Source organism: Choloepus didactylus, chromosome 2, assembly GCF_015220235.1.
Source record: "Choloepus didactylus isolate mChoDid1 chromosome 2, mChoDid1.pri, whole genome shotgun sequence".
In the NCBI taxonomy this organism is placed as follows: Eukaryota; Metazoa; Chordata; class Mammalia; order Pilosa; family Megalonychidae; genus Choloepus; species Choloepus didactylus.
Window position 1 is genome coordinate 210490766 of NC_051308.1, and position 16852 is coordinate 210507617.

A 16852-nucleotide genomic window follows, 5' to 3' on the forward strand; every position below is an offset into this window, starting at 1 on the left:
CCCATGATGAATTTTAATACACTAGGAAAGATTTTTTTTTAATTATACTACTCAGTGTTGAGGAGACTATTTTAAGTTGGGTATCCTCATATACTGCCCTGGTCGGAGTATAAATGGATAACTTCTCAATGGCAGTTTTGAATCAAAAGTCTTAAAATGTATATGCACTTTCATAGGAAATCATCAGCGATATATACAAAGAATCTCATAAAGAATGTTTATCAAAACATGGTAAACATTTTATAGTAAACAACTATAAAGAGGGATTGATTGGTTACAAATTATTGCACATACACATGAAGAATTCTTTGTAGCTCTTAAAATGTATGCTTTAGAACATTTCAATGACATAGGAAAATGTCACATTTTATAAAAAGAAAAAGAGTACAAACAAAATAATGTCTACAATACATAAGTAACCTCAATTTCGTATAAAAGATACACAAAATATTTATTTATTTATTTATTTATTTATTTATTTATTTATAATTCATATGTGCATGTATGTATGTGAATGTAAATACTGGAGAGAAATACACCAAACTAGTAACCACAGTTATCTCTGAGTTTTAGCATTACCAGTGATTTTTATATTTTCCAAATCCTGTATACCATGTACATTTTTATAATAAGAAAAAAACTATTTTAAGAAATCCTCTAAATCTAGAACAGGACCTACTTTAAAGAGATGGCAGTGTGGGAGGTGAGAAAGTACATGCCTTTGATTCCACACAGACCTGGATTCAAATCTCAGCTTCACCAACAGCAAGTAGTACCTCAGTTATCACATCTGTAAAGTGGGAATAACACCTACTACCTTTTCAGGATTGCTGTAATAATTCAATAAGATTATACTTTAAAGTATCTAGCCCAAGCAAAGCGGTATGTTCAACATAACCTTCTTACTTGTATGGATGACAGTCTTTCTTCATTTCTTACTTGTCTAACTCCCATAGCACTGATGGTTTTATCATTATTTAATTATCTTGCATTATTGGCTGCTATTTTCATAATTTAATCTTATCTCCCCAAAACTATAAGTTTCCTAAGGAGCTGGAGCTATATCTTAATAATCAGAACTATCTAAAAATGAACAGCAGCCTCTTATAAGGGAAAGCACTGTACCATTGGACATAATCAAGCAGAAGCTAGAAATATCCTCCAACTCTGAGACTTAATGATCATGGTCCTTCTGTATATTTTCCATTGCACCTAGTGCTCTGCTGGTCATATGGTAGACACTTCACATGTTTTAATTAAAAATCACTTGCCTTATTAAAAAATACAAATAAACAGAAACATTTTGGGGTAAACCCCACCTAGAATCCAGAGACAGTTTGCTTTTTTTGACAGCAAACTTAATTAACAAATGCAAAGCAGTACATAAAAGTCAAACAAATTTGGGCTGTTAACAAGGGTTGTCTTTCTTGGAATGGGACTATAGATCTTTTTTCTTTTTTTCTTTTTACTTTTTTATTTTTCAGACTTTAAATAATGAGCATACATTACTTTTATAATGAAAACTATAAAATTATCTCATTAAAAAGAAAAAGTATAAGCATGAAAGTCATGAGATATGGGTTTGAACTGAGGCATTTGCTAGGAAATTACTTAATTTCAGGCAAACTATTTAAGTTTCTTGCATTCCATTTCCCCATATTTAAAATAGGATAATAACTTTCTCATATGGTCATTTAAGGTAAAGTGATTAGCTTAGTTCCTAACTGTGCTTCAATAAATGAGAACATGTATTGCCTTCCCATAATAATAAAACAGCATATCTAGCAAAATTTTTGGTGTTTTAGGCAGGAAAGGCTTGGAAATGTTAACAGAAATCTCTTACTTGTCTCTATCAGGTGCAGTACTGACAAAGTAGTAGTCTCCCCAGTGGACAGCACAAGGGGGCAATCAACAATAAGACACCTTCAAATCTCTGAATACTACATTTACAAATTCAACAGAAGGCATTTTAAAATCAGGAAAAACAGGGCCAGGAATTCTAACTAATACTTTATCAATATAAAAGAAATCTGCAAGCTAATAAATGTTACTAAGAACTGTGAAGAAAACTATGAGAATAAAAGAATACGGGCAGCCTGCACATAGTCTAGAAAAGAAAAACCAATAAATACTGCCTTTGAGCCTATGCAGGTAAAATGAGGCCCCAACCAACAGATTCCAAGATTCTAGTCCCCTTGACAGGTACATTTCTACAGCACAAATTAGGCTTTCAAACCTTGATGATTTCAGTTAATAAGCTCATTCTGCAAACCTATCCTCCACTCATTACTTCTCTGCTCTGGCTCATGTTCATCTGGTGATCTTCAGATTATTTGCTTCCCATATAGATTAGCTGACTCAAATGCTCTATCATTTGGCAGTTTTAATTCATATTATAAATTAATTAACTCATACCAATCAATCTCTTGCAAGTCTGTTCACTGTGAGTCAACCCTGTAAAATCCAATCAACTCCAAGCACAATGAAAGAGACTGAGCTACTGAAATGAAAAGCTGATCATGGTACCTAAGTCATCATCCTGTAAGCCCAGTGTAAAAAGCCTCTAACTACACCAAGTCTATTCCAGTTCTCCTTAATATTTATATCTGCCCATTTTAATGGTTAAATGCCACATCACTGACATATCCCATCTAGCACTTTCACTGTAGCTGCTTCACATAAATATTAAGGCAAAATATTTGGGGGAACAGGAAATAGATTTGTTGAAATGAGAAGGGATGGAATCTGGGCAAGCAGAATGAAATCTAAGTATTTGAGTTCATTATTCAAAAAATAAATTCCAGTTAGTGAATTGATATTGTGTGCCCAGTATAATCACAGTTAATTTCTCTGATGACATCTCCTATCTGGCAATCATAGTATCTCTGTATATTATGCTGAAAATAGTTAAATGAACAGCTTTACTTCAGATTTTCAACATAGCTGTAATGAGACAGGGAAATATTTGGATCCCTCAGAGAAAGGAAAAATACCATTTGGATTAGGACCCTTCCTAGAGTGTGAACTGGATGAGAAAAATGGGATTATCATCACAACCATCTAAGTAATTACATTTGGCTTTTATCCATCTCTTCATGTAATAATCACATGTGATGTACACAATGCTGTCCTTTGGGCTATGCAGAAGCTTTTACCTTAATCTTCCAAATGCAGAAATCCAGCTTTAGTTTCAGGGAGCTTTCTCCCTCATCAGGTCTTTAAGCAAGGAAGCCATGTGGAGAGAGAGGACAGCCTCGATGCCATTCCAGACGTTGCATGTCTACCTGAATGAGTGACTCTCCCAACCCACATTTCTCAAGGCTTAATACCTCCTCTGAAGCAGTTTCAAAACCATAATGTTTTCCTAACAATTAAGTAATTCAGTAAGTATTTGTTGAACATCATCTCATCTAACACTATGCCAAGCACCATTTATTCACTCACTTAACATCTTTTGAAACATTATGTTCTAGGAACTGTGTTTGAATTCTTGATATCTCAAGATAAAAACATAGGCTCAGCCCTCAAACTCAAGTACTTTAATCAGGAAAACAAGTTATTATAAAGGGATCAATGTCATAACAGGTAAGCATGTAACCCCAAACTAGCAATGATGGGAACTTCTCAGAGACAGAAACATCTTTGCTGAAATTTAAAATATAAGTAAAAGTCAGATAAAAAGGGGGAAAATGAAAAATTATGACATGCTTGCCCTGCAAGTAATTAGCTGAGACTTGCCATATCTGGCTAAAATAAAGCTACCCCAAATATAAGACAATCTCAAAATTTCCCAAATGACACAGAGCTTTGTGGTCCTTGATAATACATAAACTTTTAGAAATATATGTACACATATACACATATGTATATGCATTAATTTTATAGTAATGCTTTTTCTATCTTTACATTTCATAAACCGTGTTGTTCAAATTCTTCACATGCATCTTTGACATCAATGTCTTTGTCATCAATAAAGCTACTTTTTGAGTAAATTTTCTAGAAAATATCATCTATATTTCTAAGATTTTTGAGATATAGCATTTTTCTGAATCCATACCGTCACTGGAAATTTCATCCTAATCCACAAGAACCCATTTGCATAACATTGGGTTAGTTGTGGGTTTTTTTTTTTTCATTCTTTCTATTGATGCATTTTTGTGATCTCCAAATTATGACCATTTGTTCTTTGTGTTTTTTAAAAGAGACGTGAGTGACTTTTTAAAAGTTTAAATATGATTAAGGCTTCTATACAATTACATGAAATACTTCAAGTTAGGAGGTTGTATTCCCAAGAGCAAAAACTAAAACCTTCTTAAATTGTGGGGCTCTCTTTTTGCTTAACAAATTATGTCAGTTGATCTCTAAAACAAAAAAAACAAAAAACAAACAAAAAAAAAAACTGGTATTGATTGAACTAGCATTTGCCACCAAAGCACTTTCAAGCAGACAGTGGCAATAGATTCATTCAGCCTTTATCGTGAACTAACTACAACGTCACTGAGAGCCCAGTAACAAGAAAGATTTTATAAGAAGTCAAATATAAAGTGACTCCCTCTTTCCTAAAGGCTGATTTCTGGAGGGGAAAAAAAAACTCACCTTATATTTAGTCATACATGGTAAGTCACATGAAAGAATTACATGTAACTTAATGCTCAAAAGAACAATAATGACAGTAATATCCAATATAGGATCTCAGCAGAATGGAAAATTAGTGTAGGCTGGAGTGATCAAAAAGATTTCTTAAATAAGAATGATTTAAACTTATCCTTGAAGATATTACAGAATAAAGAAGAAGGAGAAAAAAATTCCAGGTGGAAAGTGAATGCAAACAAAGATTGGAAATTGAGATAAGTAGAAACAAGATAGCAGACGGTTAAAGTGTTGACTTGGTAAACACTTGGGAACTGATAGAAGAAAATATTAGAAAGATTATTGAGGGTTCGAGTACCAGGCTGAGGAGTTTGGACTTTGTAAACTCTATTATAAATCTCAGGGAATGAGACAAGATGTTCTGAGCAGACTGATACTTGATTCTCAAGCCCTGATATTTCTAGCTGTCTTTATCCCATTAGAGAGAAAGAACAGACTTTGAAAACTTTCATTTAAGAAGTTACAAAAGGCAGCTGTGTTTGTGGGGGTTATAGAAAGAAAGGAGGTGTTTATTACCAACGTCAAAGTTGGATAAAGGTCAGGGGATGTTCCTTTCAGTATTCAATTCAGAGACTTGGAGGCCTCTCCAAGGAATATAACTAGAATGTAAATCCTAGATCATAGAATATGGGCACTTTTCAATTCCACTAAATATTTCCAAACTACTCTCCAGATAATAGCGTCAATTTATACTTCCATCAACAGGGTATGAAGACGGTTTCCTAACACTCTACATCTTTGCCTGCATTTGGTATTTTCAGTCTTTTTATTTTCTGCCAATCAGATGGGTATAAATGATTTTTATTTCCTTGATTACTACTGAGCAAGAGTCTTCTCATGCGTATTGGGCCTTTAGGTTTCCTTACTTGTAAATTACTTATTTCTGGGCTTTCCCCTATTTTTCCATTAAGTTATTTCTCTTTTTCTTGTTTATTCATAGGGATTCTGTAAATAATATTAATAACCAACATTTATTGTGATTTACTTGTTATTAACTCAGATATTTCAAACAACAATACAAAGCTTAAACTATTCTTATCCTGAATTTACAAATGAGGAATTTATGACACAGGGAAGTTGAAGAACTTACCCCAAGGTATACATCTAAAGTACTGTAGCTGGGACTCGAACCCAGCCAAACACTCTAACTATACTTCATATATCCTTGATATTAACCCTTTTTCAATATATGTATTATATAACAATTTTTCTTTACCTTCCACTTGAAATGGAAATTTTCAAATACATACAGATATAGAACCATATAAGGAACCCCTATGTATCCATCACCCAGTTTCAACCATTATCAGATCATGGATAATCTTGTTTCACCTACATTCCACCCACTTCATCCTTTCCCTATTATTATAAATCCCACAGATATCACTTCCTCCATAAATACTTCAGTATGTATCTCTAAATGACACGGGTTCTTTTCAAACATGATCTCAACATCACTATTACAAATTTTTAAATGACTCTTTAGAAATGATAATTTCAATTAAGTAAAACTTTTTGAAAAAGGAAAAGAAGTCCTTTCTTAAACAAAGCTCTAACTGTAACTTTAACTGTTACATTCCTCCGACAGTATTAACTGGTTAATTCTGCTTTCTTCTTGTTTCTTGATGATGGACACACAAAATATAAACAGGTAATATAGGACATAAACAACATAAAGAGGGGAAACAAAGGGTATGGGAGAAGAGAACATATATGCTATTGAAGCTAAGTTGGTTTCTTTTCAAATTAGTAGGTTATAGATGGAGGTGTGTAATACAAACCCCAGGGTTACCACATAGAAAGTATTTTAAAAATATTAAGAAACAAATATGAGAAAGGGATCAGATAGATACATCACAAAAGATCAACTATACAGAAAAGGAGGTTGCAATAAAGGAAAAAGACCAAAAAAAGATATGACATTTAAAAACCAACGGACAAAATGGCTGGAGTAAATACTGCTTTTACAGTAATAACACTGAATGTTAATGGATTAAACTCTCCAATCAGAAGACACAGATTGGCAGAATGGATAAAAAAGCATGATCTAACTATACGTTGTTTACAAGAAACTCAACTTAGACCCAAAGATACAAACAGATTGAAAGTGAAACGATGGATTAAAATATCCCATGGAAATATTAACCTAAAAAGAGCTGAGGTAGCTATACTGAATCAGTCAAAACACACTGTAGGTCAAAAGCTGTTAGAAGAGACGAAGAAGGACACTATTAATAAAAGAGGCAATCCACCAAGAAGAAATAACTATCATAAATATTTATACTCCTAACTACAGTGACCCAAAATACATGAGGCAAACAGTGGTAAAACTGAAGGGAGAAATAGATACTTCTATAATAATAGTTGAAGCCTTCAACACTCCACTTTCATCCACAGATAGAATACCTAAACAGAAGATCAATAAGGAAACAGAAAACTTGAATAATATGATAAATGAACTGGACCTAACAGACATATATACAGAATATTGCATCCCAAAATAGCAGGATATATATTCTTCTCAAGGGTACATGGATAATTGTCCAGGAAAAACCATGTTAGGTCACAAAACAAGTATCAATAAATTTAAAAAGACTGAAATTATACAAAGCATCTTCTCTGATCACAATGGAATGAAGTTGGAAATCAATAATAGGCAGGGAACTGGAAAATCCACAAATATATGGAAGTTAAATAACATACTCTTAAACAATCAGTGGGTAAAAGAAGAAATTACAAGGGAAACTAGTAAATATCTTGAGACAAATGAAAATGAGAACACAACATATCAAAACTTACGGGAAGAAGCGAAGGTAGGGCTGAGAGGGAAATTTATAGCCCTAAATGTTTACATTAAAAAAGAAGAAAGAGCTAAAATGAAAGACCTAATTGTACATCTGCAGGAACTAGAAAAGAAGGTCAAACTAAACTCAAAGCAAGCAGAAGGAAAGAAACAAAGATCAGAGCAGAAATAAATGAAAGAGAGAACTGAAAACAGAGAGCATTAACAAAACCAAAACTTGGTTCATTAAAAAGATCCTGCTCAAACTCTTCCAAAAAACTGAAGAGGAGGGAACACTATGTAACTCATTCTATGAATAAAAGAAAAGAAAATTACAGACCAATTTCTCTAATGAATATAGATACAAAAATCCTCAAGAAAATACTTGCAAATAGAATCCAACAGACATTAAAAGAATTCTACACCATGATCAAGTGGGTTTTATCCCAGGTATGCAGGGATGGTTTAACATAAGAAAATCCATTAACGTAGCAAAATGAAGGGGGAGAAGCCACATAATCATCGCAATTGATGCAGAAAAGGCATTTGACAAAATCTAGCATCCTTTCTTGATAAAAACACTTAGAGAGGAGGATCTAAGATGGCGGCATAGAGAGGAATGGAAGCTAAGTAGTCCCCCTGGAACAACTAACAAAAAACCAGAAACAGCTAGTAAATAATCCGGAATAACTGCAGGGGGACAAACGTGACCGTCCACTCATCATACTCTAACCTGAATTGGGAGGATTGCCTGAGATCACAGCATAAAACCTGTAAGTAAGAGCTGCGGATCCAAATCAGGAGACCCCTCCCCCACAGCCCGAGCTACAAAGCCTCCTGGTGCCAGAGAGAAGCTTTCTCCCAGCAAGCGAATATAGCTCAGCTGAGCTCCAACTGGGGTTTTAATTAGCAAGTGTGAACTGCTCACTACGAGGTATGAATCTCCAACAAGCAGACAGAGGCTTTGGGTGACGACTGACCTTGGAGAGCCAGAGGGTTGCCTCGAACTAGCTCTATTCCTTTTTCAACTCAGTGGAGAAAGCCTCAGCCATTTTCAGTTCCCAGTTCGGTGACCCAGACAGGGGTGTGGCACAGGCAGAGAGAGACCATTGAAATGCTAATGACCTCCCCCTAAGGAGGGGAGGTCTATCTACTCTAAGAGGAAAGGGGTGGGGCCCAGCTCTACTACCTGCCTTTCATTCAGAACTTACAACAGTCAAGAATTATAGGCTAATCTTTGCAACAGGCTGGGAGTGACCCTGCAGGGCCCGGCGGCCCAGGGCTTCCCTTGAGGGACGACAGGCACTAGTGACGTAGCACAGCCTTCCCTCAGCAGACATCCTGGAAGACCACAGCTGAGAAGGGGGGTCCACTCGGAAAACCCAGGGATGCTATGTCAATGCCGGTGGTTTGTGGGTCAGCAACACAGAAAATCTGGGGCAAAACTGAAACAAAGGCTTAGACTCTTGCAACAGCCTTGAATCTCCAGGAACACCAGGGAGGTCTGAATATTAAAGCGGCCCTGCCTCCCTGACCACCCAGATACATGCACCACGTTCAGGGTGGACAGCTCCAACATCAAACCCAAACTGAGTTCACCAACTGAACCCCACAAAAATCATTTCCCCACACACCACAGAGACAGAGTTGGGGAGAACTGACTTGAGGGGTATAGGTGACTCGCAGAAGCCATCTGCTGGTTAGTTGGAGAAAGTGTATGCCACCAACTTGTATTTCTGAATAAATTAGATTGGTATTTTTTTTTTTATAACTTGAAAGAACCCTATCAAGCAAAGCAAATGCCAAGAGGCCAAAAACAACTGAAAATCTTAATGCATATGATAAAACCAGACGATATGGAGAACCCGATCCCAAACACCTAAATCAAAATATCAGAAGAGCCACAGTACTTGGCACAATTAATCAATTACAATCGAGGAATGAAAACATGGCACAGGATATAAAAGACATGAAGAAGACTATGGAGCAGGATAAAAGGGACATAAAGAAGACCCTAGAAGAGCATGAAGAAGAAATTGCAAGATTAAATTAAAAAAATAGAAGATCTTATGGAAATAAAAGAAATTGTTGGCCAAATTAAAAAAGACTCTGGATATTCATAATACAAGATTAGAAGAAGTTGAACAACGACTCAGTGTCCTAGAGGTCCACAGAACAGAAAATGAAAGAACAAAAGAAATAATAGAGAAAAAAATTGAAAAAATCAAAGTGGATCTCAGGGATACAATAGATAAAATGAAATATCCAAATTTAAGACTCATTGGTGTGCCAGAAGGGGAAGAGAAGGGTAAAGGCCTAGAAAGAGTATTCAAAGAAATTGTTGGGGAAAACTTTCCAAACCTTCTACACAATATAATTACACAAAGCATAAATTCCCAGTGACCTCCAAATAGAATAAATCCAAATAAACCCACTCCAAGACATATTCTGATCAGACTCTCAAATACTGAAGAGAAGGAGCAAGTTCTGAAAGCAGCAAGAGAAAAGCAATTCACCACATACAAAGGAAACAATGTAAGACTAAGTAGTGACTACTTGGCAGCCACCATGGAGGCAAGAGGGCAGTGGCATGACATATTTAAAACTCTGAGAGAGAAAAATTTCCAACCAAGAATACTTTATCCAGCAAAACTCTCCTTCAAATTTGAGGGAGAACTTAAATTTTTCACAGACAAACAAATGCTGAGAGATTTTGCCAATAAAGACCTGCCCTATTTCAGATACTAAAGGGAGCCCTACCAACAGAGAAATAAAGAAAGGAGAAAGAGCTACAGAGAATTTCAACAGACATATATAGAACTTTACATCCCAAATCACCAGGACACTCATTTTTCTTTAGTGATCATGGGTCTTTCTCCAGAATGGACCATATGCTGGGACATAAAACAAGCCTCAATAAATTAAAACAAACAAACAAACGAACAAAAAAAACCCACAATTGAACATATTCAAAGCACAATCTCTGACCACAATGGAATACAAATAGAAGTCAAGAATTTTTGAATTGTAACTCCACTATTTACTTCCTACATGATATAAAATACACAAACTCTAATGACAAATCAGTGGTTTTGAACTCAATGTAAAATATGCAATTTTTCACAAGAACTATATAAAGGTGGGGGAATGGAGGAGTATAGGTGCATAGTTTATGTGTCCTATTGAAATTAAGTTGGTATCAAAGAAAAACAAGATTGTTATGGATTTAAGAGTTTAATTTTAAGCCCCACAGTAAACACAAAGAAATTATCAGAGAATATGACCATAGAGATGAAAAGTAGAGTATGGGTTAAGAGAAATGGGGGAAGGGGCAATGGGGAGTTAAGAAATGAGTGTAGGGTTGCTGTTTGAGGTGAAGGGAAACTTCTAGTAATGGATGGTGGGAAGGTAATAGCATTACAACATTCTAAATGTGATTAATCCCACTAATAGAATGCTAGGGAGGGGGTGGAATGGGAAGATTTAGGCTGTATATATGTTTCCACAATTGAGAAAAAAAAAAGACAGTCTAAATAGACGACAATTGAATGCCAAGTATGACCCTGGATGGGATCTGAGGATGGAGGACAGGAGGCTCAAAGGGACACAAGTTGAGACATAAGGAAAAGGAAATATAGAATGTAAGCTTTGTATCATTGTTGAAACTCTTATACTTCTTAGCTGTGCTTAAAGGGATTGCATATAAGAATGTTCTTGTTCATGGGAATTGTATATGTGAATTATAGTGTTTGTTCAAGGATGTGTGCAGCTAGCTCTCATATGTTCAGAAGACAGAGCAATAGATGATGGATGATAGGGAGAGAGGGAAGGAGGGAGGGAGGGAAAGAAATAGCAGTGTGACAACATGTTAAAGTTAGTGGATCGGGGTATCGGGGGGGTCAGGGAATGCTGGAGTTCTGTGTATGGTGTTTGTATTGTTTTTGCAACTGTTGCTATAACTTTGAATTTATTTCAAAATAAAATGTAAAAAAAAAAAAAAAAACAAACAAAAAAACCACTTAGACTACTAGGAATAGAAGGAAACTTCCTCAACATAATAAAAGGCATATATGAAAAGTCCACAGCTAACATGATACTCAATGGTGAAAGAATGAAAGCTTTCTCTCTAAGATTGGGAACAAGATAAGGATGCCCAGAGTCACCACTGTTATTCAGCATTGTGCTGGAAGTTCTAGCCAGAGCAGTTAAGCAAGAAAAAAAATAAATGGCATCCAAATTGGAAAGGTATAAGTAAAAATTTCACTACTTGCAGATGACATGATCCTATATATAGAAAGTCCCAAAAAATCAACAAAGCTACCAGAGCAAATAAATAAACTCATCAAAGTGGTGCAGTACAAAATCAACATGTATTCAGTAGAATTTATATACATGAGTAATGAGCAATCTGAGGAGGAAATTTTTTTAAATTCCATTTACAATAGCAACTAAAAGAATCAAATACCTAGGAATAAATTTAACCAAGGATGTGAAGGACTTATACATGGATAACTACACAATTTTGCTAAAAGAAATTAAAGACAATCTAAATAAATGGAAGGACATTTCATGCTCATGGATTGGAAGACTAAATATTACTAAGATGCCAATTCTACCCAAAATGATTCATAGATTCAATGCATTCCCAACCCAAAAGCCTTTTTTGCAGAAATGGAAAGGCCAAATATCAAATTTATTTGGAAGTGTAAGGGGCCCTGAATAGCCAAAACCATCTTGAAAAAGAAGAAAGAAGTTGGAGGACTCACACTTCCTGACTTTAAAGCTTATTACAAAGGCACAGTGGTAAAAACAACATGGTACTGGCATAAGCATAAATGTATGAACCAACAGAACTGAACTGGGAGTTTGGGAATAGATCCTGACATCTATGGCCAATTGATTTTTGACAAGACAGCCAAGTGCACTCAATTGGGAAAGAACAGTCTCTTCAACAAATGGGGCTGGGAGAACTATTTATCTATAAGCAAAAGAATGAAGGAGGACCCCTATCTCACACCTTATACAAAAATTAACTCAAAATGGAGCAAAGACCTAAAGATAAGAAGCAGGACTTAAAACTCCTAGATGAAAATATATGGAAGCATCTTCAGGATCCTGTGTTAGGCAATGATTTTTTAGACTTTATATCCGAAGTACAAACAATAAAAGAAAAAATAGATATATGGGTCATCAAAATTAAACTTTTGTGCAAAGGACTTTAACATCAAAGTGAAAAGACAACCTACTCAATTGAAGAAAATATTTGGAAACTACATATCCAATAAATAATATCCAGGATATATAAAGACATTCTAAAACTTAAACAATAAAAAAGACAAACAACCCAATTAAAAATAGGCAAAAGACTTATTAGACATTTTTCCAAAGAGAATAGACAAATGGCTAAAAAGCACATGAAAAGATGTTCAACATTGTTAACTGTTAGGGAAATACAAATCAAAACCACAATGAGATACCATTCACACCCTCTAGAATGGCTACTATCAAAACAAACAAAAAAAACATCAAAAACAACAGAAAGTTACAAGTGTTGGAGAGGATGTAAGGAACAGGAAAATTGATTTATTGGTGGTGGGAATGTAAAATGGTGAAGCCACTGTGGAAGACAGTTTGGCAGTTCCTCAGAAAGCTAAATATAAAATGACCATAAGACCTGGCAATCCCTCTACTAGGTTTATACTGAAAAGATCTGAAAGCAGGGACTTGAACAGATATTTTCTCACTGATGTACATAGCATTATTATTCACAAGTGCCAAAAAATGGAAGTAACCCAAGTGTCTACCAAACAAGGAATGGATAAACAAATGGTGTATACATGTAATGGAATATTATGCAGTTCTGGTTAATGCAAGAACATGGATAAACCTTAAAGACTTTATGTTTTATGAAATGAGCCAGACACAAAAGGAAAAACATTATATGATTTCACTGATTTGAAATAATTAGAATAAGAAAACTCATAGAGTTAGAATCAAGAATATAGGTTATCAGGGGTTGGATTGGGGGTAGGGAATGGAGAATTAATGCTTAATTTGTACAGTATTTCTATTTGGGTTGATTGTAAAGTTTGGAAATGGATGGCAGTCACTGTAGCACAACACTGTGAGTGCAATTGACAGCATTGAATTATATAAGTGAATTTGGTTAAAAGGGGGAAATTTTAGGTCATATGTATGTTACTAGAATAAAAATTAAAAGATAAAACATAGGACTGTACAACACAGTGAACCCTATTGTAAATGATGGACTATAGTTAATAGTACAATTATAAACATGTTCTTTCATGAATTGTAACAAATATACCACACTAATGCAAGGTGTTATTAATGGGGGGAGAGGGATATGGGAACACTGTATTTTTATATGATTTTTCTGTAAACCTAAAACTACTTTAAAAGAAAAAATTAAATTTAAAAAAATATGTAGAAAAAAATGTCAAGGAAAAAAAAAGCACAATTGCTATTAACCTGCTCCCATCCAGCATTCTTCTTAGTCTACTTATCATTCTTTTTTTTTTTAATTTTTTTCCCATTTTTATTGAGATTGTTCAGATACCATACAATTATCCAAAGATCCAAAGTGTACAACCACTTGCCCCTGGGTACCCTCATACAGCTGTGCATCCATCACACTTAATTTTTGTTCAATTTTTAGAAACTTTTCATTACTCCAGACAAGAAATAAAGTGAAAGATGAAAAAAGAAAAAAAGAAAACTCTGAACCTCCCCTATCCCTAACCAACCCCCTTCAATTGTTGACTCCTAGTATTGATATAGTACATTTGTTACTGTTTATGAAAAATGTTGAAATACTAGTAACTGTAGTATATAGTTTGTAATAGGTATGTAGTTCTTCCCTATATGCCCCTCTATTATTAACTTCTAATTGTATTGTCATACATTTGTTCTGGTTCATGAAGTGATTTCTAGTATTTGTACAGTTGATCATGGACATTGCCCACCATAGGATTCAGTTTTATACATTTCCATCTTTTGACCTCCAACTTTCCTTCTGGTGACATATATGACTCTGAGCTTCCCCTTTCCACCTCATTCACACACCGTTCAGCGCTGTTAGTTATTCTCACATCTTGCTACCAACACCCCTGTTCATTTCCAAACATTTAAGTTCATCCTAATTGAACATTCTGCTCATACTAAGCAAGAGCATCTACATTTCTTCCACAAGGCAGGAGGGAGAGTCAAAGAAGGTAGAGAGGCAAAAGAAAGAGGAAACAAACAAAAAAAATGACAGCTAGGAAGCAGCAAAAGGAAAAATAACCTTAAATCAAAGTAGAATAAAGAATCAGACAATACCACCAATGTCAAGTGTCTAACATGCCTCCCCTATCCCCTCCTCTTATCTGCATTCACCTTGGTATATCACCTTTGTTACATTCAAGGAAGCATAATACAATGATTCTATTAGTTACAGTCTCTAGTTTATGCTGATTGCATCCCTCCCCCAATGCCTCCCCATTTTTAACACCTTGCAAGGCTGACATTTGCTTGTTCTCCCTCATAAAAGAACATATTTGTACCTTTTATCACAATTGTTGAATACTCTAGATTTCACCAAGTTACACAGTCCCAGTCGTTATCTTTCCTCCTTTCTTGTGGTGTCTCACATGCTCCCAATCTTTCTCTCTCAACCGTATTCATAGTTACCTTTGTTCAGTGTACTTACATTGCTGTGCTACCATCTCCCAAAATTGTGTTCCAAACCACACACTCCTGTCTTCTATCACCCTGTAGTGCCCCCTTTAGTATTTCCTGTAGGGCAGGTGTCTTGTTCACAAAGTCTCTCATTGTCTGTTTAGCAGAAAATACTTTGAGCTCTCCCTCATATTTGAAGGACAGCTTTGCTGGATACAGGATTCTTGGTTGGTGGTTTTTCTCTTTCAGTATCTTAAATATATCACACCACTTCCTTCTTGCCTCCATGGTTTCTGCTGAGAGATCTGCACATAGTCTTATTAAGCTTCCTTTGTATGTAATGGATTGCTTTTCTCTTGCTGCTTTCAGGATTCTCTCTTTGTCTTTGACATTTGATAATCTGATTATTAAGTGTCTTGGCGTAGGCCTCTTCATATCTCTTCTGTTTGAAGTACGCTGCGCTTCTTGGATCTGTAATTTTATGTCTTTCATAAGAGATGGGAAATTTTCATTAATTATTTCCTCTATTATTGCTTCTGCCCCCTTTCCCTTCTCTTCTCCTTCTGGGACACCAATGATACATACATTATTGTATTTTGTTTCATCCTTGAGTTCCCGGAGACATTGCTCATATTTTTTCATTCTTTTCTCCATCTGCTCCTTTGCGTGTAGGCTTTCAGGTGTCTTGTTCTCCAGTTCCTGAGTGTTTTCTTCTGCCTCTTGAGATCTGCTGTTGTATGCTTCCATTGTGTCTTTCATCTCTTGTGTTGTGCCTTTCATTTCCATAGATTCTACTAGTAGGTTTTTTGAACTTTTGATTTCGCCGTATACATGTCCAGTTCTTCCTTTACAGCCTCTATCTCTTTTGCAATATCTTCTCTAAACTTTGTGAATTGATTTAGCATTAGTTGTTTAAATTCCGGCATCTCAGTTGAAGTGTACGTTTGTTCCTTTGACTGGGCCATAACTTTGTTTTTCTTAGTGTAGGTTGTAATTTTCTGTTGTCTAGGCATGGTTTCCTTGGTTATGCAAATCGGGTTTTCTCAGACCAGAACAGGCTCAGGTCCCAGAGGGAAGAAATATTCAGTATCTGGTTTCCCTGTGGGTGTGTCTTAGAAAACTGCTCCACCCTTTGATGCCTCGGGTCACTGTGCTTTTCTGCCCAGCAGGTGGCGCCTGTTAGCCTATAATTCTTGACTGGTGTGAGGTGGTGTGTGGCTGTGTTCCCCCAGGCTCTGGGGTCTGGTTCTGAATGGAAAGGGCCCCACCCCTTTCCTCCTAGAGAAGACAGAGCCCCCAGGTGGAGGTCATTAGCATTTCAATGGTCTCACTCTCTGCTTGTGCTGTCTCCACCCTTCTCCACTTCACAGCCCTGGAAACTGAAAATGACTAGGGCTTTCTCCACTGAGCCAAAAAAGAAACAGATAGTCCCCTTCAGACCCAGTCCAAGGCTCTCTAAGGTCAGTCGTCACCCAAAGCCTCTGTCTGTTTTTGGGGGATGTGTACCTGTAGTGAGCAGTTCACACTCGCTACTTAAAACCCCAGTTGGAGCTCAGCTGAGCTGTATTCGCTTGCTGGGAGAGAGCTTCTCTCTGGCACCACGAGGCTTTGCAGCTCGGGCTATGGGGGAGGGGGTCTCACGACTTGGTTCCGCAGGTTTTACTTACAGATTTTATGTTGTGTTCTCGGGCATTCCTCCCAATTCAGGTTGGTGTATGATGAATGGATGGTCTCGTTTGTCCC

At 36.1% G+C, this 16852-nt stretch overlaps 1 protein-coding gene across 24 annotated transcripts in view; it reads right to left on the minus strand.

The window, feature by feature from the left end:
* Window positions 1-16852, minus strand: part of MACF1 (microtubule actin crosslinking factor 1) — a 356335-nt gene that overhangs the window by 172757 nt on the left and 166726 nt on the right. The gene's annotated exons all lie outside the window — the stretch shown is intronic.